This window comes from Pan troglodytes, chromosome 19 (assembly GCF_028858775.2).
Source record: "Pan troglodytes isolate AG18354 chromosome 19, NHGRI_mPanTro3-v2.0_pri, whole genome shotgun sequence".
NCBI classification, from domain to species: domain Eukaryota; kingdom Metazoa; phylum Chordata; class Mammalia; order Primates; family Hominidae; genus Pan; species Pan troglodytes.
Window position 1 is genome coordinate 73,713,462 of NC_072417.2, and position 24,217 is coordinate 73,737,678.

A 24,217-nucleotide genomic window follows, 5' to 3' on the forward strand; every position below is an offset into this window, starting at 1 on the left:
TCTCTACCAAAAAATACAAAAATTAGCTGGACGTGGTGGTGCATGCCTGTAGTTCCAGCTACTCAGTAGGCCAAGGTGCGAGGATCACCTGAGCCCGGGAAGTCAAGGCTGCAGTGAGCTATGATCATGCCACTGCACTCCAGCCTGCATGACAGAGAACCTGCCTCAAAAAAAACCAAGAGAGACAGGATCTTGCTATATTACCTAGGTTTGAGTGCAGTGGCTATTCACAGGTGCTATCATGGTGTACTACAGCCTTAGACTCCTGGGCTCTAGTGATCTTCTCACATCAGTGACCAGAATAGCTGGGACTATGGGCACATGCCACTGCACCTAGCTTTTACAATGAAATTTAGTGCCTGCTCACTAACTCTTATTAGTAACTCTTAGTAGCCTAATTAACTTTTCTATTTCTTTGGACCGTATTTTTGTCATTATATTTAAGACTTTACTTCTTTAAATGATAAAATAAGTGAGATATAGAAAAGAAGAAAAATATTTTAAGATGTTATTTTTAAATATTTATTATTTATTTATTTATTTTGGAGACAGTCTCACTCAGTCGCTCAGGCTGAAGTGCAGTGGCGCGATCTGGGCTCACTGCAACCTCTGTCTCCCGGGTTCAAGCAATTCTCCTGCCTCAGCATCCCAAGTAGCTGGGACTACAGGGGCGTGCCACCGCATCTGGCTAATTTTTGTATTTTTAGTAGAGACGGGGTTTCACATGTTGGCCAGGCTGGTCTCAAACTCCCGATCTCGAGTGATCTGCCTGCCTCAGCCTCCCAAAGTGCTGGAATTACAGGCATGAGCCACCATGCCCGTCCTATTATTTTTTGAAAGAAATACATGCAGTTGTTAACAAAGAAAAAGTACTCAAGTGTATAAACTATACAATCACACATTCTTCGCTAACTCCACTGCACAGAAGTACCTAGTTAAGTTTAATATACTTCCAGATTTTTCATATAAGCAGCTGATAATCTCATACATTGCTGGTGGGAATATAAATTGGCACACCATTTTGGAAAACTGTTTGGCACCATCTACTAAAACTAAATATATACATAGACACAATAGTCTCACTCCTAGTCATACATTCAGCAGAAATGTAGACATCTGTGAACTAAAAATATATATATAAGTAATGTTCATATAAGCATGATTTCATAGTAGCCCCAAACTGGAAACAACCCAGTTGTAGAATAAATAAATTGTGGTATATTCAACTTGAATATATCTCATAAACAATAATGACCAGAGAAGCCAGCAAAAGAAAACATGCTATATGATTACATTTCTATAAAGTTCAAAACAGGCAAAACTAATCCATAATGGTAGAAATCAGCAAGTAGTTACCTTTGGGGAGACCGCTGTGACTAGGAGGATGCATGAGAAGGCATTTGGGCTATTAATGGGTGTGATTGCTGTGTGATAATTTATTGAGCTGAACACTGATGCAGTAAAAAGATATTGATCTCATTATTTTTAATGGCTCCAGAGTCTTCCATAGGATGGATGTTTACTAATTTAGTTAACCATCTCTCTATTGATTGCACATTTACATTAGATTTTTAGGTTGTTATTCCTATAATAATGCTGTCATGAGCAACCTTGTATAACTTCTTCCATCTTGATGAATATATCTGTAAGATATATTTCTAAATAGAGAAACTGATGCTTTACAAGAAATACATGCTGTAAATTTTGATAGATATTGTCATAAAACCCTGCAAAAAAAAAACTGTAACAATTTGCATTTTCACACAGGACATGGTCGCCTAATTTCCATAATCTGAAAATTCACTGGGTAGTATTGGTCTTTTACATTGCTGCCTTTAGTAGGTGAAAGCATTTTCTCACTACTGCATTCATTGTGGGTTCGTTCGTTCCTTCTTTCTTTCTTTCTTTTTGTCTTTCTTTCTTTCTTTTCCTCCCTTCCTCCCTCCCTCCTTGATTTCTCTCTCTCTCCCTCTTTCTCTTTTTTCTTTTTTTCTTTCGGAAGTTCTTGCTCTGTCGCCCACGCTGGAGTGCAGTGGTGCAGTCATAGCTCATTGTAACCTCTAATTCCTGGACTCAAGTGATCCTCCTGCCTCAGCCTCCTGACTAGCCAGAAATATAGGCACTCGCCACTGTGCCTGGCTTCTCATTCATATTTTTAAATTATTGGTGAATTGAAAATTTTTAATGTTATTAGCTGTTTGTTATTTGTTATGGGTTTCTTATTTCTGTTGTGCTCCTTTTTTCCCCTCTAGGGAGTTGTTTGCTTCTAATATATATTAAGGATAATAATCCTGGCTAGGCGTGGTGTCTCATGTCTGTAATCCCACCACTTTGGGAGGCCGAGGTGGGCAGATTGCTTGAGCTCAGGAGTTCGAGACCAGCCTGGGCAACACAGTGAGACCTGTCTCCACAAAAAAAATTAAAAATTAGCCAAGTGTGGTAGCTCATGACTGTAGTCCCAGCTACTCAGGAGGATGAGGTGGAAGGATCACTGGAGCCTGGAAGGTCGAGGCTGCAGTGAGCCCTCCAGCCTGGGCCACAGTGAGACCCTGTCTCCAAAAAAAAAAAAACAAAAAGAGGAGAGAGAATACCAATCCTTTATAAAGTGGAACAAAATATGTTTTCTGGGTATCACTTGGAATTTGTCTTCATTAATGGTAATTTTTGGCCTAAGAAAAAGTAGTTTAAATTTTTATGTGTTCTGTTTTACGCTTTCAATGTTTTCTAGTATTTTCTAGATACTGGAAGGCCAGTAAGCAAGTTTTTCGGAATTTGTCCCATGCTGACATTTTGTGTCAGTTTTTTCCTGGAACACAGTGTACCCTTTGGATGTTCCAAGGGAGGAGATCAAGGTAATATCAGACAATTCCTGCCCACACATCCCGGGCCGGCCTCCCAGACACTGGACTGGGGCAAAGAAGACAAGCGGTCTAGCTCCTCAAGGCTTTTATGAACAGCTCTTTGATACTGACCTCTGAAGCCTTTGAAATGGGTCAAGGCAGAACATTTACTTTTTATCCAATAGTTGCATTATACGCTACAAGAGAAATCACAGCTTATCACTACTCAGTTACATTTTCAAATTGAGGTTATTAGATGTTATCACCCCAATGATCCTGTGCCAGTTATTTTTTAAAGTCATGACATTTGAAATATAACAGTATGTTCCCTTTCCCTTATGGTTTAAGAGAAAATGATTGTTCATAAAATGAATCGCCCCTCCTTTACTCCCAAAGAAGCATTAGAGTCTCCAGATTTCCCCTTTTCCCAATTCTCCTTTTGCAGGGTTCTAGCTGGAAGGGTCTCACTCATGTGCCAGCTCAGTGTCAGGGCTCTCCTTTTGACAAGTGTAGTTCTAGCCATCTTCCACTAGAGCCACTGTGGTTCCTCCAGCTCCTCCCAGGATGTTCCAACTCAATTCTGTACTTTTCCTGACTTCTAGAAGGTCCCATAAAAATGTTCCAGCCTAAAAAAAAAAAAAAAAAAATTAAGACTGGGCAGGGTGACTCACGCCTGTAATCCCAGCACTTTAGGAGGCCAAAGCGGGCAGATCACATGAGGCCAGGAGTTTGAGACCAGCCTGGCCATCATGGCGAAACCCTGTCTCTACTGAAAATACAAAAATTACCCAGGCATGGTCGTGCATGTCTGCAATCCCAGCTACTCGGGAAGCTGAGACACATGAATCGCTTGAACCCAGGAGGCGGAGGTTGTAGTGAGCTGAGATTGAGCCACTGCATTCCATGTGCCACCATGCCTGGGTAATTGTTTTATTTATTTATTTTTTTAGAGGCAAGGTCTGGCTATGTTGCCTAGGCTCATCTTGAATGCCTGGCCTCAAGCAATCCTTCCCACTCAGCTGTTGAGTCTCTGGAATTACAAATATGAGCCACAACACCTGGCTAAAACGGGTACATTTTATCATATACAAATTACATCTTAATGAAGCTGATTTTATTTTTTTTTATTGAGAGGGAGTCTTACTCTGTCGCCCAGGCTGGAGTGCAGTGGCACGATCTCAGCTCACTGCAACCTCCACCTCCTGGGTTCAAGCAATTCTCTTGTCTCAGCCTCCCGAGTATCCGGGATTACAGGCGCCCGCTACCATGCCTGGCTAATTTTTGTATTTTTAGTAGAGACAGGGTTTCTCCATGTTGGCCAGGGTGGTCTCGAACTCCTGACCACAGATGACCCTCCCGCCTTGGCCTCCCAAAGTGCTGGGATTACAGGCGTGAGCCACCACGCCTGGCCAATGAAGCTGATTTTTTTAAATGGTAGAACCAAACTACCTACACTTTTTCTTTATTTTCAGGCACTGTTAAGCTGTTAAGGTTGAACTGTGTCCCCCAAAAGATATGTTGAAATCCTATCCCAAGTATCTCAGAGTGTGACCTTACTTAGAAACAGGGTGGTTGCAGGTACAAACAAGTCAAGATGAGGTCATACTGATAAGATGGGCCCTAATCCAGAGACCGTTGAAATAAGAAGAGGAAATTTGGACACAGAGACACAGACACATGGGAAGAACACTACGTAGTAAAGGAGGCAGAAACTGGAGTCACGCGTCCACAAAACAAAAAATGCCAAAGATTGCCAACAACTGCCAGAAACTAGGAAGAATCAAGGAGGGATTTTCCTGCTCTCTCAGCTCTCCACCAAATGAGGATACAATGAGACAACTGCTGTCTGCACACCAGGAAGAGTGCCCTCCCCAGACACCAGATCTGCTGGCACCTTGATCCTGGACTTCCCAGCCTCCAAAACTGTGGGAAATAATTGTTTAAGTCAAAAAATAAAAATAAAAAAGTAAATTTCTTCCCCTAGAACCTTTAGAGAGAGCATGACCCTTCAATTTTGGACTTCTAGCCTCCAGAACTGTGAGAGAACAAATGTCTGATGTTTAAAGACACCCAGGGCCAGGCCTGGTGGCTCATGCCTGTAATCCCAGCACTTTGGGAGGCCAAGATGGGAGAAATTGCTTGAGGCTAGGTGTTCAAGACCAGCCTGGGCAACATAAGGAGACCCTGTCTCCATAAAAAAAATTTAAAAAAAAAAAAAATTGGAGACTGAGGCAGGTGTGTCGCTTGAGGTCAGGAGTTTCGAGACCAGCCTGGCCACCATGGCAAAACCCCATCTCTACCAAAAAATACAAGAATTAGCCGGGTGTGATGGTGTGCACCTATAGTCCCAGCTACTCGGGTGGCTGAGGCAGGAGAATCACTTGAACCCAGGAGGCGGAGGTTGCAGTGAGCGAAGATCCTGCCACTGCACTCCAGCCTGGGTGATAGAGCTGGACTATCTCAAAAAAAGTAAAAGATAATAATAATTTAAAAATTAGCTGGGCATGGTGTCATATGCCTGTAGTCCCAGCTTCTCAGGAGGCTGAGGTGGGAGGGTTGCTTGAGCCCGGGAGGTGGAGGCTGCAGTAAGCTGTGATCATACCAGTGCACTCCAGTCTGGGTGACACAGTGAGACTCTTTCCCCCCCCAAAAAAAAAAACAAAAAGTGTAAAGACACTTTGAGGGAGGGAGAAGAAAAAAAAGACACCCAGTTTGTGATAATTTGCTACAGAGTCTAGGAATTTAATATAGACACTTAGAATTATTTTCATAGGCCGGGCGTGGTGGCTCATGCCTGTAATCCCAGCACTTTGGGAGGCTGAGGTGGGCGGATCACGATGTCAGGAAATCGAGACCATCCTGGCTAATATGATGAAACCCTGTCTCTACTAAAAATACAAAAAAAAAAAAAAATTAGCTGGGTGTGGCGACAGGCGCCTGTAGTCCCAGCTACTCAGGAAACTGAGGCAGGCAAATGGCATGAACCCAGAAGGCAGAGCTTGCAGTGAGCCGAGATGGCGCCACTGCACTCCAGCCTAGGCGACAGAGCGAGACTCCATCTCAAAAAAAAAAAAAATTATTTTCATAATATGCTCTTACCCTATGGAGATGTTTTATAGTCAGATATGAAGTCAATGAGCTTGAGATCTGAAAAACTTCCTCTTCACCTTGTACCTCCTTGGTGGAGTTCTCAGGGAACTCGCCTTCTAGTGAGCCCGCATCCAGCCTGCTCCCACACAGATGCTGTCTGGCTCCCGTTGAGGGGCTCCAATGCCTGTGGGTTCTCTCAGACGCCCAGCTTCACAAACCCCCTACACAGGCTGCTCGTAGCATGTGTCTTTCTCTGCGTGTGGAATGGGCTATAATATTTCAAATATTAATGTACATTTCATTACCTTCTAGATCATCATCACATTTTTGTTGTTGTTTCTTCCAGAAGAGGTTTTTCCACAACCTAAAATTAGTTCTGAATCTCCCCTTGCTTTGAGAAAACAAGGGTGGAGGGTGGGGACATCACTGTGGAATGTCAGAAATGAAAGTCAGTAAATTTTGTTTTGTAAGTTCAAAAGCGGTTTCTGTCTCATAAAGCAAAAAATATTAAGAAAGAAGATAAAATCAGTCAGCAGAGATGACCAGATAGGTAGAGACTGAGAATGTCATAACCTCTGCTCACTCTTACAACCACCCTGGTAGCATTTTTACCCCCCTTCCCAGGAGTATTAACTCCAAAAGGAAGAAAGATCAAGTAGAAAGAAACGTAAACTAAGGTATTTTAAACATGAATTGAGATATAATTGAATTTGATTTAGTTTGCCTTAGATTAATAAGATTGTTTTCTGCTTCAGGCAGGATGGGGACTCAAGGTCATAAATTAAGATTGAACTGTAGGAAAGTTCTATTTGGCTAGGCATGGTGGCTCATGTCTGTAATCCTAGCACTTTGGGAGGCCAAGAAAGGAGGATCATTTGAGGCCAGAAGTTCAAGACCAGCCTGGGCAATATAGTGAGACCTCTGTCTCTGCCAAAAAATACAAAAATTAGCCAGACATGGTGGCACATACCAGTGGTCCCAGCTGCTTGGGAGGCTGATGTGGGAGGATCACTTGAGCCCAGGAGGTTAAGGATGCAGTGAACTTTGATCATGCCACTGTACAACCTGGGTGACAGAAAGAGACCCTCATTTCAAAAAACCAAATTAATTAACAAAATTAAATATAACTTTTCTTTTCTTTTTTTTTTTTTTTTTGAGACAGGTCTTGCTGTGTCACCCAGCCTGTAATGCAGTGGCGCCAGCTCAGCTCACTGTGACCTTGACCTTCTGGGCTCAAGTGATCCTCCCACCTCAGCCTCCCAAGCAGCTGGGACCACAGGCCCACACCACAACACCTCACTAATTTTTGAATTTTTTTGTAGAGATGGGGTCTCTCACTATGTTGCCCAGGCTGGTCTTGAACTCCTGGGCTCAAGTGATCCTCTCTTGGCCTCCCAAAGTGCTGAGATTACAGGTGTGAGCCACTGCTCCTGATTAAAAAGTTCTATTTTCTATATACCTGCACTTGGAGGACACTGTGGGTGAGCATCTGTGCACGACCGGTTCCTCACTTGCCTTGCCCTAGTCCCAGCCCTGCTCTTCATTTGCTGCTTTCAGAGGGTATCTTTCAACATTTTCCTGAACTTGGGCCTTCTCTGAGGGAGATCCAGCAGTTTCTGAAATCACTAACTGCTAGTTTACAAAATCCTTTCGGGTCCCAGACATCCTCCCTATTTCTTAAGAATATTTTTGGCCGGGCACAGTAGTTCACGCCTGTAATTCCAGCACTTTGGGAGGCTGAGGTGGGTGGATCATCTGAGGTCAGGAGTTTGAGACCAGCCTGGCCAACATGGTGAAACCCCGTCTCTACTAAAAATACAAAAATCAGTCAGTGTGGTGGCACGTGCCAGTAATCCCAGCTACTCGGGAGGCTGGGGCAGGATAATCGCTTGAACCTGGAAGGCGGAGGTTGCAATGAGCCGAGACTGTGCCACTGCACTCCAGTCTGGGTGACAGAGTGAGCCTCCATCTAAAAAAAGGAAAAAGAAAAATTTTCAGGACTATTATAGCTGAGAAAAGTTTTTTTCATGTGTCCTTTAGACTTCTATGTTCACAGCCTTTCTTCATAACAGGCCCCTCCCTTTTCTCCCTCGCATCCTAATAAACCCCTATTCTACCCTCTGCCAAATTTGTATTAAAAGTCGCACATGAGCCCAGATGGCATCTGATTCTCTGCAGCTAACAGAGGGCTGGCAACAGAAATCTCTCTTACATCCTGGCAATATGTAATATACTACCTTTCTCATCTAGTAATGAGAGTCCTTACGGGTCTAGTTTCTTCCTAAAGGATGCACCCTCTCTGAAACTAGACATCAACCTTATAACTTTGAATCATTCTCTAATTTGGCAAAAGCAGATCTTGCAAAATAATTTTATACGTTCTATTTTGAAAATGCCACCTAGTGGACAGAGCTAGTAAGGTTTTCATGATAACAACCAGTCATGGGATAATCACGAGAGTGAGCCCAGGGATTTAGCAAACCCTCCAGCTGGGTCCACTTCAGCACACAAACCAGCCAAATGGCCTGTGATGACTTTTCTTTTTCTTTCTTTCTTTCTTTCTTTCTTTTTTTTGAAATGGAGTTTTGCTCTTGTTGCCCAGGCTGGAGTGCAATGGCACGATCTCGGCTCACCGCAACCTCTGCCTCCTGGGTTCAAGTGATTCTCCTGCTTCAGCCTCCAGAGTAGCTGGGATTACAGGCATGCGCCACCACGCCCGGCTAATCTTGTATTTTTAGTATAGACAGGGTTTCTCCATGTTGGTCAGGCTGGTCTCGAACTCCCGACCTCAGGCGATCCACCTGCCTTGGCCTCCCAAAGTGCTGGGATTACAGGCATGAGCCACCGTGTCCTGCCCTGTGAAGACTTTTATCCTGTCTTTTCTGCTTCCCTCCAAATTAATCATGACATAATAATTAAAAAGAAAATATTGGGGGCAGGCACGGTGGCTCACACCTGTAATCCCAGCACTTTGGGAGGCTGAGGTGGGCAGATCACTTGAGGTCAGGAGTTCAAGACCAATCTGGCCAACATGGTGAAACCCCATCTCCACTAAAAATACAAAAATTAGCCGAGCATGATGGTTCATGCCTGTAACTTCAGCTACTCAGGAGGCTGAGGCAGGAAGATCACTTGAACCAGGGAGGAGGAGGTTGCAGTGAGCCGAGATTGCGCCACTGCACTCCAGCCTGGGCAACAGAGCAAGACTCTGTCTGAAAAAAAATACAAAAGAATTAACATCAAGAAGAAAATGTTGGTTGTTCCAATTCATGTTGTTATGACATCCAAGTTGCTAGCTATTGTAATGGCAAAATATTTGGGGAAAGTATATGGAACAAAGGTTCATGTGCTGGGCAATGATGGGAAGTTAGTAATTAGTATGTCCACTCTCCAACTGCATAGAATAGTTTACACTCAGCAGGAAAATCGCTAAACTAAAATTCCAAACATAATATGAGAATTCAATAGGTACTTTATTGTTTGAAAAAAAACATATAAATCATGACTGTTTCTCCCCACCCCTAAGAGTAGTAATTTAAAACTCTGGAAATATTTTAAACAAAGATAGGAGGCATTCCTTTCTTTCAAATATGGAGTACTTGCAGATAAGATCCCTGAAATCTTCTTTTGAGAAATGTCAGGGCAAAACTGAGATCCAGTTTCTGAGTTTAGACAGAAAAATTGCTGAAACTTTTGAGAGTACTTGGAACTTCAAATTACCTGTGACTCCACCTTTCCTGAGTCACACAGCAGCCCATTACAGCCCTTTTCTGTTTCTTCCTTTGCGTTGCTCTGTCCTGGGTTTGGGAAATGGTTCATTTCCTCCTCTCTGCCCACTAGCAATTTCACATTTCAATTTCAGCTACAGGAAGGGACACAAATAAACACCTATTAGAAATTATGGGGTGAATAATTTTTTGGATGAGAAAGTTTCAAAAATCATGAGAGGCACCTATGGCAGACCCCCTAGGGTCTTATATAATGTCCCCTCCGTATGTCTCTGCTTTTAGACACAGCTGTGCTGAATAGTTCCATACAAGTTCAGATGCACCTAGCACTAATGGTGTCCATGAGTACCTGTGTGCATCTTGTTCAATGCCCAGGACATTCTTCAGTGCCACAGGAACCTGCTAGACCCATGGACAAGTGCAGTCCAGGGTAACCCTCAGGCAGAGGGGGACAGGAATAGGTGATGATCCAGCCTCCTTTCCTTTGGAAGAATCATTCTAGGAGGCCCTGGCTGACTGGAGCTCCTGATTTTCACAGTCGCAAACTGGATAATTACCTTTATATGATCTTTTGCTCCTCTATTTCACTGTCCTCCATCTCTCCTGTATCACTTTCCAAATAAACTACCTTAATTCAATTCCTCGTCTCAGCCTCTGCTTTGAAGGGAACCCAATCTGTGTTCACTAGGAGACAAGTGAGAAAGCATTCTGAAGTCCATTTTTGCTCTTAGTAAGTTAAGAAGAGTATACTTATTCTGGGCCAGGTGCGGTGGCTCATGCCTGTAATCCCAGCACTTTGGGAGGCTGAGGTGGGCAGATCACTTGAGGTCAGGAGTTTGAGACAAGCTTGGCCAACATGGTGAAAACCTGTCTGTACTAAAAATACAAAAATTAGCTGGGCATGGTGGTGGGTACCTGTCGTCTCAGCTACTCGAGAGGCTGAGCCAGAATTGCTTGAACTTGGGAGGAGGAGGTTGCAGTAAGCCAAGATCACACCACTGCACTCCAGTCTGGGCAGTAGAGTGAGACTCCATCTCAAAAAAAGTAAAAAGAAGAGTATACTTACTCACTCCCAATGTTTTATTTGGTTAAGTGGGGTGACATCTATTCCCATTTTTTATCTCTCTATGCTTAATATGCTGTTGCCACACTGGCCTTCTTTCTGTTTCTCAAACAAACCAGCCTATTCCTGTCTTAGGGTGTGTGGAGGAGTTGTTCCTTCTGCCTGGAACACTTTCCTTCTGTGGCTTCACGTGACTGGCAGCATCTTGTCATTCAAATCTCAATTCAACTGTCACTTTCTCAAAGAAAACAACCTTGATCACCAAAAGTAGCCACCATATACACACTCCCAACACCGTAACATATTACTTTGTTTTTTTTCTTCATAGCCGGTATAAATTTATCTGGTTAATTTATTGATCACCTATTTCCTCCTCAAAACCTAAGATCCAAGTACAAGTAGGTACTCAACATACATTTGCTGATTAATAAATCTCCTGGGCCAGGCATGGTGGCTCATGCCTGTAATCCCAGCACTTTGGGAGGCCAAGTGGGCAGATCGCTTGAGCCCAGGAGTTTGAGACCAACCTGGGCAACATGGCAAAACCCTGTCTCTACAAAAAATAAAAATTAAAAAATAAGCTGGGGATGGTGGCGTATGCCTTTGGTTCCAGCTACTGGGGAGGCAGAGGTAGGAGGATCTCTTGAGCCCAGGAGGCAGAGGTTGCCGTAAGCTAAGATCGTGCCACTGCACTCCACCCTGGATTATAGAGAGAGACTCTGTCTCAAAAAGTAATAATAATAAACCCAATAAATCTCCTTTTGCCTGTAAAGAATTGATAATGTTTTCTTGGACTTGTGTGCAAAAATAAATACAGATTTTTAACAGAGACCGCTCAGCTCACCAGTGTCTGGGAAAGGGCAGCCTAGCCTCTCCCTCTACATATATCAAAGGGTTGGAATAGAGCATTCCAAAGAATGATCTAAGTAGAAACCTCTGAAGGAAAATCTCTATGAACATTCCATTTGCCTTATGAGGAGCTTAAAATTTAGCTCCCCACTGAAGAATTTGTTTCACCTTCAGTACTTGGTTAGGCTTGCATTACCTTATCCAACGGCCTCTTTACCTCTTTGGCAAGGTCTAAATTTGTCACAGATGTGGGATTTTTTGTTTTGTTTTTACAAAGTCTAAGTTTGTCACAGATTGTAGGAGTCCAAGTGAGACAAAGTAGAGTTGGGGCTTGGCTTCATTCAGCTCACCCCCCACTAGAGCATTCCCACTGAAATGCTCACACAACTACGTCACTGCTAATAGTCCTTTTACTTAAAGAATTCCAGGAACTGGCCTTGGAGATAATCAAGGTCACAGAGTGTTCCCCCTCAGGAAGGAATGCTGAACAACTGATTTACAGCCTGGTTGCCCTGGCCAGACCACCAGCTGGCCCATTACTCAAGAAAACCATCACAATCAGATATGCTGACCTGCATACCCTACCCATCACGTGTTTTGTCCAGCCCAGCCTGCATACCGTACCCTTGATGTCAATTCTCATGCTCTGCCTACCAAAAAAGCCCTACCAGCTCTTCAGAGAATTCTTTCTTTTGTGCTGCCTCCCTTATGTCTCAGCATAAGCTCCAATGAAGCCTTGTCTGGGAAAGCTCTTTTGGCCTCATGTCAATTTCTTTTGCATTGAGAGCCCAAGAACCCATGGTCAGTAACATAAGGAGACATGACGACTAAATGCAATGTGGGATCCTGGATTGGATCCCGGAACAGAAAAAAGATATTAGTAAAAAAACTGATAAGATCTAAATAAGGATTGTCATTTCCTTAAATAAAGAAAAAAAGTAACTATGAAAAATAGAATAGATATAAGACTAAGGTAGGCCATTCCCAGAATCCAGCTTTGAAATACTTTGCCTCCTTATCACAGAATCAAAAGTGCTTCTCAGCCCAGGAGTGGTGGCTCACACCTGTAATCCCAGCACTTTGGGAGGCCAAAGTGGGCGGATCACCTGGGATCAGGAGTTCGAGACCAGACTGGCCAACATGGCAAAACCCCGTCTCTACTAAAAATACAAAAAATTAGCCAGGTATGGTGGCAGGCGGCTGTTATCCCAGCTACTCGGGAGGCTGAGGCAGGAGAATTGCTTGAACCCGTGAGGCAGAGGCTGCAGTGAGCCGAGATCGCCCCATTGCCCTCCAGCCTGGGCGACAAGAGTGAGACTCTGTCTCAAAAAAAAAAAAAAAAAAAAAAAAAATAGTGCTTCCCAGAGTTGAGAAACTGTCCCTGCATGAGGAAGAGGATACATGACTTTAAAGAAGTTTCCTACCCATCATCTTTTTTCTTCTCCCCTCCCTCTTTCCCCATTCTTCTCTCTCCCTCTCAAATATATTTTGAATATGTTATACCTGTATGAGGTATAAAACTCAGAAAGTACAAAAATATATGTGTAGTTCAGATTAATAGTAAGTGTGGTAGGCTGAATAATGATCCTCCCTAAAATAAAATATTTACATCCTAATCCCTGGAACCTGTGAATGTTATCTTATACAGGGAAAAAAAGAACTTTGCAGATGTTATTAAGTTAAAGATCTTGAGATGGGCATATTATCTTGGATTATCTAGGGGGCTCCTAAATAAAATCACATGTATCTTTGTAAGAGGAAAGCAGAAGGAGATTTAACACAGACAGAAGAGGAAAAGGCAATGTGACCTTGGAGGTGGAGACTGGAGGGATGTGGCCACAAGCCAAGGTGGGCTAGCATCCACCAGAAGCTAGCAGAGGCAATTTGACTGTAATGTGTCTAGCTAAGGTTTTTTAGTTTATTCCACTTGATGTTCATTGCACTCTTGAATGTATTGTGCTTTCTTCAAATTCGAGAAGTTTTCAGTCATTATTTCTTCGAATATTATTTCCACCCTTTTCTCTCTCTCCTCTCCTTCTGGAACTCTTATTATTTGTATTTTGGTACACTTGCAGGTTTCCCACAATTCTCTAAGGCCTTTATTCTTATTTTCTTGCTGTCCCCCAGATTGGCTCTCAGTGGACTTGTCTTGAGATTTGCTGAAGACAAACCTGAGACAGGATCTTGCTCTGTCACTCAGGATGAGTACAGTGGCACAATCATGGCCCACTACAGCCTCAAACTCCTGGGTTTGAGTGATCTTCCTAACTCAGCCTCCCACCTCGGCCATCATGCCCAGCTAATTTTTATTTTTATTTTTAGAGATGGGGTCTCACTATATTGCCCAGGCTAATCTTGAACTCCTGGGCTCAAGTGATCCTCCTGCCTTGGCCTCCCAAAGTGCTGGGATTACAGGTGTGAGCCACCACACCAAGCTGCTTTTGTGTGTTTGTTTTCAAGATGAGGTCTCACTCTGTCTCCCAGGCTGGAGTGCAGTGGCACAATCTTAGCTCACTGCAGCTTCAAACCTGTGGGCTCAAGTGATCCTCCTGCCTCAGCCTCCTGAGTAGCCAGGACTACAGGCATATGCCACCATGCATGGCTAATTTTTAAATTTTTTGTAGAGATGGGGTCTCACTATGTTCCCCAGGCTGGTCTTAAGCTCCTGGCCTTTAGCAATCCTCCCTCCTCAGCCTCCCAAAGCACTGGAATTACCGGCGTGAGCCACTGCACCCAGCCCCAGGTTTGGTCATTCTTTGTCAATTCAAATCCACTGTTGAGCACCTCTAGTTAATTTTTCATTTCAGTTCTTACACGTTTCAACTACAAAATTTCTATTTTGAGCTAATTTCTATCCTTTATTGATATCTTCTGTTGGCGAGATTTTTGTCATACTCTCCTTTAGTTCTTTTTTTTTTTTTTTTGAGATGGAGTTTCACTCTTGTTGCCCAGGCTGGAGTACAATGGTGTGATCTCAGCTCACCATAACCTCTGCCTCCCTGGTTCAAGCGATTCTCCTGCCTCAGCCTCCTGAGTAGCTGGGATTACAGGCACGCACCACCACACCCAGCTAATTTTGTATTTTTAGTAGAGATGGGGTTTCTCCATGTTGGTCAGGCTGGTCTCGAACTCCCAGCCTCAGGTGATCCACCGGCCTCGGCCTCCCAAAGTGCTGGGATTATAGGCATGAGCCATTGTGCCCGGCCCTCTCCTTTAGTTCTTTAGACTTACTTTCCTTTCGTTCTTTGAACATATTTATAATAGCTGATTTAAAGTCTTTGTCTGCTAAAGTCAAAATCTGGACGCACCCAGGGACATTTTCTTATTCTTTTTTTTTTTTTTTTTTTGAGACAAAGTTTTGCTCTTGTACCCCAGGCTGGAGTGCAATGGCGTGATCTCGGCTCACTGCAACCTCCGCCTCCTGGGTTCAAGTGATTCTCCTGCCTCAGCCTCCCGAGTAGCTGGGATTAGAGGTGCCTGCCACCACGCCCGGCTAATTTTTGTATTTTTAGTAGAGACGGGGTTTCACCATGTTGGCCAGGCTGGTCTTGAACTCCTGACCTCAGGTGATCCGCCCGCCTCGGCCTCCCAAAGTGCTGGGATTACAGGCATGAGCCACCGTGCCCGGCTGACATTTTCTGTTTGCTGCTTTTTGTCCTGCATATGTGGCATGCTTTCCAGAGGTGGTGGTGGTGGTTGTTTTTTTGTTGTTGTTGCTGCTTCTTTGGTGACTTTCTTCAAATAATTCTGTAGATTCTGTATTCTCTGCATTGTGTGGCAATTGAGTTCTCTGCTAGCTTTAAAAAAAAAAAATTATAAGCCAGAATTCCTAGGTGTGATCCCTGGGTCAATAAAATTTAGTGATCAACCAATGATCAGTCAGAAGAATTCCTTTAATGCCCTTTAATGCTTTGTCTTTCTGTCCTCTCTTCTTTGCCAAGGGAATCTGTGTGAGAAGGCATGCCTTCATACTTCAGGCAGTTTACAAGACAGCCTTAGCTTTCGTTTTCTGCTTGCTACGAGCCTTAAGGTCAGCCGGAAGCGAGTGACTGGAAACTTCTTCATTCCCATCTCTCTCCTGGGTAAGTGCACAGCCTTGTGCATGCATGCAGCCTTTTAGATCCCCTGAAATATGCTGGAACTTTTCGAAGTTCCTTATGTCTAGTTCCCTTTTCTAGTTCCCTATATTGTCTAGTTCTCCAGGACGTACTTTTAGATTCCCAGCCTGTCTCTTGCTTACCCCAATTGAAATTGCAGTCTTAGTCAGCCTCAACATTGCTAGCAGATGGCTCTTGTTTTGTTAATGCCTTGGGAGTCGGGCATTTTTTCTGATGAGCTGAGTTCTAAGTTATCAAGTAATTACAACTTCCTAGGAATAGAGATTTTCCAGAGAGCTGCAATTTTGAACTAAATATTGGCTGTACTCTGGGTATCTTTCTTTTAACTGAGCGCCACAAGAGGTCAGCCCTTGCCATTGGCTGTGAGACTGCTGCTCTCGGCTACCTCTACTGAGCTGAGGAGGGAGGGTGGATGGGAATAGCATCCCAGCCACAAGTTAAAATATCACAGATCACACTGTCTTAGCAAAGTTTAACAGCTTCTCTTTCTAGAGTTCTAAAATGGTTGGCCTTAGTGGTTTTGCCAGTATTTTTCTTTGTTTTTGTGGGAGAGCAAGTTCACCGAAGGTGAACTATTCTGGAAGTTAATCTCCAGGCAAGCTCATTCTTTTTTCTTTTTCTTTTTCTTTTCTTTTTTTTTTTTTTTTTTAATGAGATGGAATCTCGCTCTGCCACCCAGGCTGGAGTGCAGTGGCGCAATCTCAGCTCACTGCAACCTCCACCTCCCAGGTTCAACCAATTGTCCTGTCTCGGCCTCCGGAGTAGCTGGGACTACAGGCACACGCCACCACGCCTGGCTAATTTTTGTATTTTTTAGTAGAGACAGGGTTTCACCATATTAGTCAGGCTGCTGTCAAACTCCAGACCTCAGATGATCCACCTGCCTTGGCCTCCCAAAGTGCTGGGATTACAGACGTGAGCCACCGTGCCAGGCCAGGCAAGCTCATTCTTTTTTTTTTTTTTTTTTTTTTTTTTTGAGACGGAGTCTTGCTCTGTCGCCCAGGCTGGAGTGCAGTGGCGTGATCTTGGCTCATTGCAAGCTCTGCCTCCCGGGTTCATGCCATTCTCCTGCCTCAGCCTCCTGAGTAGCTGGGACTACAGGCGCCCGCCACCACGTCCGGCTAATTTTTTTGTATTTTTAGTAGAGACGGAGTTTCACCGTGTTAGCCAGGATGGTCTCAATCTGCTGACATCGTGATCCGCCCGCCTTGGCCTCCCAAAGTGCTGGGATTACAGGCGTGAGCCACCGCACCCAGCCGTTCCTTCTTTTTTTTCTTTTTCTTTCGTTTTTTTATTTTTTTGAGACAGAGTCTCTCTGTGTCGCCCAGGCTGGAGTGCAGTGGTGCGATCTCGGCTCACTGCAAACTCCACCTCCCGGGTTCAGGCCATTCTCCTGCCTCAGCCTCCCGAGTAGCTGGGACTACAGGCGCCTGCCACCATGCCCGGCTAATTTTTTGTATTTTTAGTAGAGACGGGGTTTCACTGTGTTAGCCAGGACGGTCTCGATTTCCTGACCTTGTGATCCGCCCGTCTCGGCCTCCCAAAGTGCTGGGATTACAGGCATGAGCCAGCGCACCCGGCCGCTCATTCTTAAACATGGTTCTTCTCAAGTCTCCTACATTTCTGCAGGGAAAGTTTTTAAAGTTTGTCCTGTTTTCATCAAGCTCAAGGCCAGACTATGAATCTTCATAACAATATGATTTAAGCTTATTCTGATTCTGATGTGGAATACCCCAGCTATCCTTAAGGTGTATTTTTTTTTAAATGGAACTCCCAGAGGTTCATGGAACATGTTTTATAAAGAGCATCCCACTAGCCGGCTGTGTGATAGAAGGCTGTTTACTGATAGTAGCATCCTAAACCAAAGATAACTAGATGATTTACAAGGGCAAGAGAAAAAAAGAAAAGAAAAGAAGATAACTTGAGTACTGTCATGTTTTCTGCACAGGAGAACTTGTGCAATTGCTGGAACAAATCCAAATAGATTATTCTGGTTCTGTTTATTTTCGTTTTAGAGACAGCTTCTTGCTATGTTGCCCAGGCAGAACTTGAACTTGGTTGTGTTTTCTTATCATCCAGGATGTGTTCTTATTTATTTATTTATTTATTTATTTATTTATAGATAAATAAATCTTTGTTTCTCAGGCTGGAGTGCAGTGGTGTGATCTCGACTCACTGCAACTTCCGCCTCCTGGGTTCAAGCAATTCTCCTGCCTCAGCCTCCCGAGTAGCTGGAACTACAGGCATTCGCTACCATGCCTGGCTAATTTTTGTATTTTTAGTAGAAACAGGGTTTCACCATGTTGGCCAGGCTGGTCTCAAACTCCTGACCTCAGGTGATCTGCCCACCTTGGCCTCCCCAAATGATGCGATTACAGGCATGAGCCACCAGCGTACTGGCCCAGGATGTGTTCTTTATCTATCATTACCACCTATGGGGAAAGGCAAAGCACTGTGGACTATTTGAGATGAGGTGTTAATTCTTCCTACTTAACTCAAACCTTTCACCTGGCATTTCATTGTTTTACCTGGAGCCAATCGATAATACCATTTCTCCAGACTTCTCAGTCCCTCCCCCTGAGAATCAGTTCACATTGTCCCCATGTCATTCATGACTTTACTGCTGGGACACAAACTGTGCCTTTTTGGGGTCTCAGATGGTAGTGTGACAGAATATACACTTTCTGTCTTTAATGAGCTTTTATTATCCTACAGTGATTGAGTGTGGGTGAAGAAATAGACACCTACTCCTCTATCTCCAAACAACTGATTAAAATAATCAAAGGGGCCAGGCGTGGTGGCTCATGACTGTAATCCCAGCATTTTAGGAGACTGCGGTGGGCGGATCACTTGAGGCCAGGAGCTTGAGACCAGCCTCGGCAACATGCTGAAACCCCGTCTCTATCAAAAATACAAAAATTAGCTGGGCATGGTGGCACACACCTGTGATCCCAGCTACTAGGGAGGCTGAGGTGGGAGAGTCACTTGAACCCAGGAGGAGGAGGTGGCAGTGAGCTGATATCATGCCATTACACCCCAGCCTGGGCAACAGAGCAAGACCCTGTCTCAAAATAATAATAATAATAATCAAAGGAAAATTAGCATCAGTGATAAAAATATACATATTGGGCTAGGTATGGTGCCACATGCCTGTAATTCCAGTGCTTTAGGAGGCCCAGGTGGGCGGATCGCTTGAGCACAGGAGTTTCAGACCAGCCTGGGTAACACGGCGAAACCCTGTCTCTACATATATATGGTGTGGTGGCACATGTCTGTAGTCGCAGCTGCTTCGGAGGCTGAGGGGGGTGGATCACTTGAGCCTGGGGGGATTGAGGCTGAAATAAGCCAAGATCATGCCACTGCACTCCAGCTTGGGCAACAGAATGAAACCCCATCTCAAAAAAAATACAGATAAAAAAATAAAAAATACACACACAGACACACACAGCTGATTAAACAGTGGAAGGGAGAGAAATATACCCCAGTGATAGAAGAATTTCTGCCAGATAATGGTTACATAGGACTGAATGCTAGGGTAAAACTCATGTATATATCTACTTGTAAGAAAATAAGAGAATAGCGCAGTATCATGAGAATTGAGAACAGGAACTCTTGACAGACCCCTGCTAATAACTACTAATCACAGATTCAAGATCTAGAAAAAGCTGTTTCTTAAAGATTTGTGGGCCATTTTACTTGGAATCTCTTTTCATGGGCAGGACAAAAATACTTGAAGGTAATTGCACAGAGTTTAGGAGAGAAAAGGAGGCCATAAAAACAGGAAAATCTGTGGTGAGGGTCTACCCTGACTGGAACATCTCATTAGAGCAGGTAGATCATCTCAACACTGGGAGAAGTTTCCTTATTCTTATGGGCAACTGACCCCATGGGGCAGTTTCCCTCACCTCAATTTACAAAACAGCCAGGAAGGGAACCACACACTGCTATGCCTCGTACCTGAACCACAAGCCAGTCCAAACAGAAAAACAGGTATCAGGCCGGGCATGGTGGCTCACGCCGGTAATCCCAGCACTTTGGGAGGCCGAGGCAGGCGGATCACTTGAGGTCAGGAGTTTGAGACCAGCCTGGCCAACATGGCAAAACTCCGTCTCTACTAAAAATACAAAAAAATTAGCCAGGCCTGGTGGCACCTGCCTGATAATCCCAGCTACTCAGGAGGTTGAGGTAGGAGAATCGCTTGCACCCGGGAGGCAGAGGTTGCAGTGAGCCCAGATAGCGCCACTGCACTCCAGCCTGGGCGACAGAGCAAGACTCTATCTCAAAAACAAACAAACAAAAATGTCATCTTAATACAACGTAAATGTGATGTAAAAAAAAATTAAAAAACTGTCACCTGGGGCAGCAATTTGAACAAACAGCAGGAAAAGGTCCACAAAGGCAAACCTCTGGATAAGATGACTCATGGCGCTGGCTTTCTCTCAACCCTTGTGCAGCTAAATTGTTCAGCTGGCTGTTTAAACCCACATAATGAGGGATTCCAACAGCATTCAGGTAAATAGTGGGGCCCAAGGAAAATAAGTGAAGAATATTTTTAGTCAATTATTATGTCTATCTAAATCAGGAGATGACAATATTTTTTAAAGGGCTCAATTGGTAAACATTTTAGGCTTTGTGGGCCAAGAGACACCATTAAGCCTATTATGTAGGTGCTTATATAACGATTTAAAATGCAATCATTTAAAAATGTTAAAATCTATTCTTAGCTTGTGGGCTGTTAAAAAAAAATCTCTACTAAAAATACAAAAATTAGCTGGGCATGGTGGTGCATGCCTGTAATCCCAGCTACTTGGGAGGCTGAGGCAGGAGAATCACTTGAATCTGGAAGGCGGAGGTTGCAGTGAGCTGAGATGGAGCCACTGCACTCCAGCCTGGGCAACAGAGTGAGACTCTGTCTTAAAAAAAAAAAAAAAAAAAAAGGCTGGGTGCAGTGGCTCAGGCCTATAATCCCAGCACTTTGGGAGGCCAAGGCGGGTGGATTACCTGAGATCAGGAGTTCAAGACCAGCCTGACCAACATGGAGAAACCCCATCTCTACTAAAAATACAAAATTAGCTGGGTGTGGTGGTGCTTGCCTGCAATCCCAGCTACTTGGGAGGCTGAAGCGGGAGAATTGCTTGAACCCAGGAGGCAGAGGTTGTGGTGAGCCAAGACTATGCCATTGCATTCCAGCCTGGGCAACAAGAGTGAAATTCCGTCCTCCATCTCAAAAAAAAAAAAAAAAAATTGGTGAGGCTGGGCATGGTAGCTTATACTTGTAATCCCAGGACTTTAGGAGTCTGAGACAGGAGGATCGCTTGAGCCCAGGAGTTCAAGTCTGCAGTGAGCCATGATCATGCCACTGCACTCCAGCCTGGGTGACAGAGCAAAACCTTGTCTCAAATAATAATAATAAGCTGCCAAATGAGTAGTTATGAATTTAAAGAGGCTTGAGAAGGCTTGGAATGATGTGAACATGAGAGAAGGAGGGGAGCAGATCAAGGACCAGGAATAAAGTTCTTTTTTTTTTTTTTTTTTTGAGATGGAGTCTTACTCTTGCCCAGGCTGGAGTGCAATGGTGTGATCTCGGCTCACTGCAACCTCCGCCTCCCAGATTCAAGCGATTTTCCTGCCTCAGCCTCCTGAGTAGCTGGGACTACAGATGCATGCCACCACGCCCAGCTAATTTTTGTATTTTTAGTAGAGATGGGGTTTCACCAAGTTGGCCAGGATGGTCTTGATCTCTTGACCTCATGATCTGCCCGCCTTGGCATCCCAAAGTGCTGGGATTACAGGTGTGAGCCACCACACCTGGCAGGAATAAGGTTCTTGAGTGTTACTCTGGGCCTACAGATCCAGAAGTGTGTAGCAGCACTCATCCTCATAGCATTCCCCATCTTGTTACAGGGGCAGAGAAGATTGCACAGCATCGATTCTGGGGATGTCCAGGTTGACAGAAGAAGGAAGGGATGCAAGGGAGGTCAGCGGGCTCCTGAGTGAGCAGTTGAAGTGATAAACCATGGAAGTCAGACTAGAGAAGGAAGGAAAAGGGAGGTTAGACCAGAGAGGCTACCATGGGGCTAATAGGTTGAACAACATAGAACGACGAGGAGCCTATAGGTCTCCGTATGATCTAAGAATAGTAGTAGTAAAAGTTAGGGCATGGGAGATCTGGAAGGAAAGGTAGAAGATAGAGAATAGAAGATACAAGGAATCAGGCAGCAAGCACAGAGGCAGCTGCTGTGGCTGGAAAATGGTAGATACATTGGAATGAAAGATTTGTAATGTGGGACAGCTTCTAGGATGTTCATGTGTGAGTCTGATTGGCCTGAAGTGAAATGTCGCTTGAGTTGAGTAACTCATGGAAGTGTGAGGTTATTGGGTTTAATGTTTTCTTCCAAAGAAAGGTGACATTATCAGGATGGTAGAACGATATGAGATTTAGAGGTAAATAGTGAGCAAGGCGCTACACATTCTTAGAAATGTAAAATAGTAGTTATAGACTGGTGGATAAGAAAGAAAAGTTGGAGAGGATTTTTTACCCTTCTGAAAGGAGTACTGATTTGGTAATAATGAAAACAAAAATTAAAAATTTCCTCTAGCCCCTATGATTTGTAGATTATGGGAGACCATGAACCTCCTAATCTCAAAAGGATAGTTCCAGGAGTAGGATTTGCAGGATAAGACAAGAAGGGAGTGGGGAGGAAAATTATAGAAGAAAGGAGAATGTGGGAGACTTTGTTTACAATGGAAATAAATATCCAGAAGTCAGAGGGGAGAAATATTTTAGGGAGGGGAGCATTGGGAGGATAAGTCAGGAAAGAGAATAAAGTGGCATTGGTCTGGAGTATAAGAGAGATAAGGTGAAGAGGGGGTGTATAGAGGCTAAATGATGAGACACCAACATTTTGGGTAAAATACAAGAATAATAGGTGAGTTCAGCTGGCCTCTAGACAGGGCTTGGGTGTCCTATTCAGGTGGTCCTCCTGGGATGGCTCTATTTAGATGAGGTCTTAGAGGATGCTGTATCATGATATCCAGGCTGGGGAGCTGGGGTGACCATTTTAGAGCAGGCCTAGGTTGGCTCTATCATTTGATAACTTCCAAGCCATTGTACATAGTGGACATGCAATGTATATTTATTATTTGTCCAATGAAAGAGGGACTGGGGGTAATCAAAGAAAATATATGAAGTCTCCAAAAGAAGATCTCAACAACTCATTCTTCCATTCTCATTTCAGCACTCATAGGCCTGGGGAATGAGGTGAGCTGAGAGACTATCCTGCCCAAACACAGGAGTATTGACCAGATGAACTTGATCTTGGGTAGGAATGTTTGTTTGTAGGAGGTTGGGAAGGGAGGAAGAATTCAATGTACTCCATTTAATGAGGCGTGTCCAAAAGAGTCATTCACTGAAAAATCTATGAGACTCAAGCTTCTAACATGAATGTAGGGAAATCAATCCATTGCCAGATTCAGCAGAGAAAAATTTCTTTCTTTCTTTCTTTCTTTCTTTCTTTTTTTCTTCCTTCCTTCTTTTCTTTTCTTTTTTTTTTTTTTGAGATGAGGGTTTCACTATGTTGTCCAGGCTGCTCTTGAACTCCTGGGGTCAAGTGATCTTCCCACCTCAGCCTCCCAAAGTGTTGAGCCACCTTGCCCAGCCTCTTTGTTTCAACATAATTATTTTCATTCTAAAGTTTGGGAACTAGTAGACCTACCTTAAAGCTCTGTGTAAAAATAAAGAAAAAAGAAAGGTTGAAACTAGGAAAACTTTCTTCACCTCCAGCAAATTTTTAACTTCAGATTCTTAATTTGTTAAATGGAGGTATTAGTATTTACCTTTGCAGAGCTGTTGTTTTAAGGCTATTGTGTATAAGAAATCTAGGACATAATAGTCATTCAACAAGTAATAACCATTATTTTAATTAAAAAAAAATACAGACAGGGGCTGGCATGGTGGTTCATGCCTGTAATCCCAGCACTTTGGGAGGCCAAGGTGGGCGGATCACGAGGTCAGGAGATCAATACCATCCTGATACGGTGAAAACCCTGTCTCTACTAAAAATACAAAAAATTAGCTGGCGTGGTGGCAGGTGCCTGTAGTCCCAGCTACTTGGGAGGCTGAGGCAGGAGAATCGCTTGAACCTGGGAGGTGGAAGTTGGAGTGAGCTGAGATCACAACACCACTGCACTCCTGCCTGGGTGACAGAGCGAGATTCTGTCTCAAAAAAAAAAAAAAAAAAAAAATAGAGACACGGTCTTACTCTGTCACCCAGGCTGGAGTACAGTGGCTCACTGCAGCCTCAAACTCCTGGGGTCAAGTGATTCTCCCACCTCAGCCTCCCAAACAGCTGGGATTACAGGCACATGCCAGCACGCCTAGTGTATTAGTCTTTTCTCACAGAACTACCTGAGACTGGGTAATTTATGAAGAAAAGAGGTTTAATTGACTCACAGTTCAACAGGTTGTACGGGAAGCATGATTGGAAGCACCTTCTTCACATGGAGGGGCAGGAGAGAGAGCGAAGGGGG

General features: G+C 43.9%; 1 protein-coding gene across 4 annotated transcripts in view; it reads left to right on the top strand.

The window, feature by feature from the left end:
• PPM1D (protein phosphatase, Mg2+/Mn2+ dependent 1D) overlaps window positions 1-24,217 on the top strand; it is a 150,412-nt gene that overhangs the window by 43,355 nt on the left and 82,840 nt on the right. For 2 of the 4 annotated variants that reach the window (XM_063798029.1, XM_063798030.1), the window contains exon 3: window positions 15,512-15,652. The exons of the other annotated variants lie outside the window; for them this stretch is intronic. The gene's annotated coding sequence lies outside the window, so the exon portion shown is untranslated. The remainder of the gene's footprint in view (window positions 1-15,511; window positions 15,653-24,217) is intronic. 4 annotated transcript variants of the gene reach the window in all.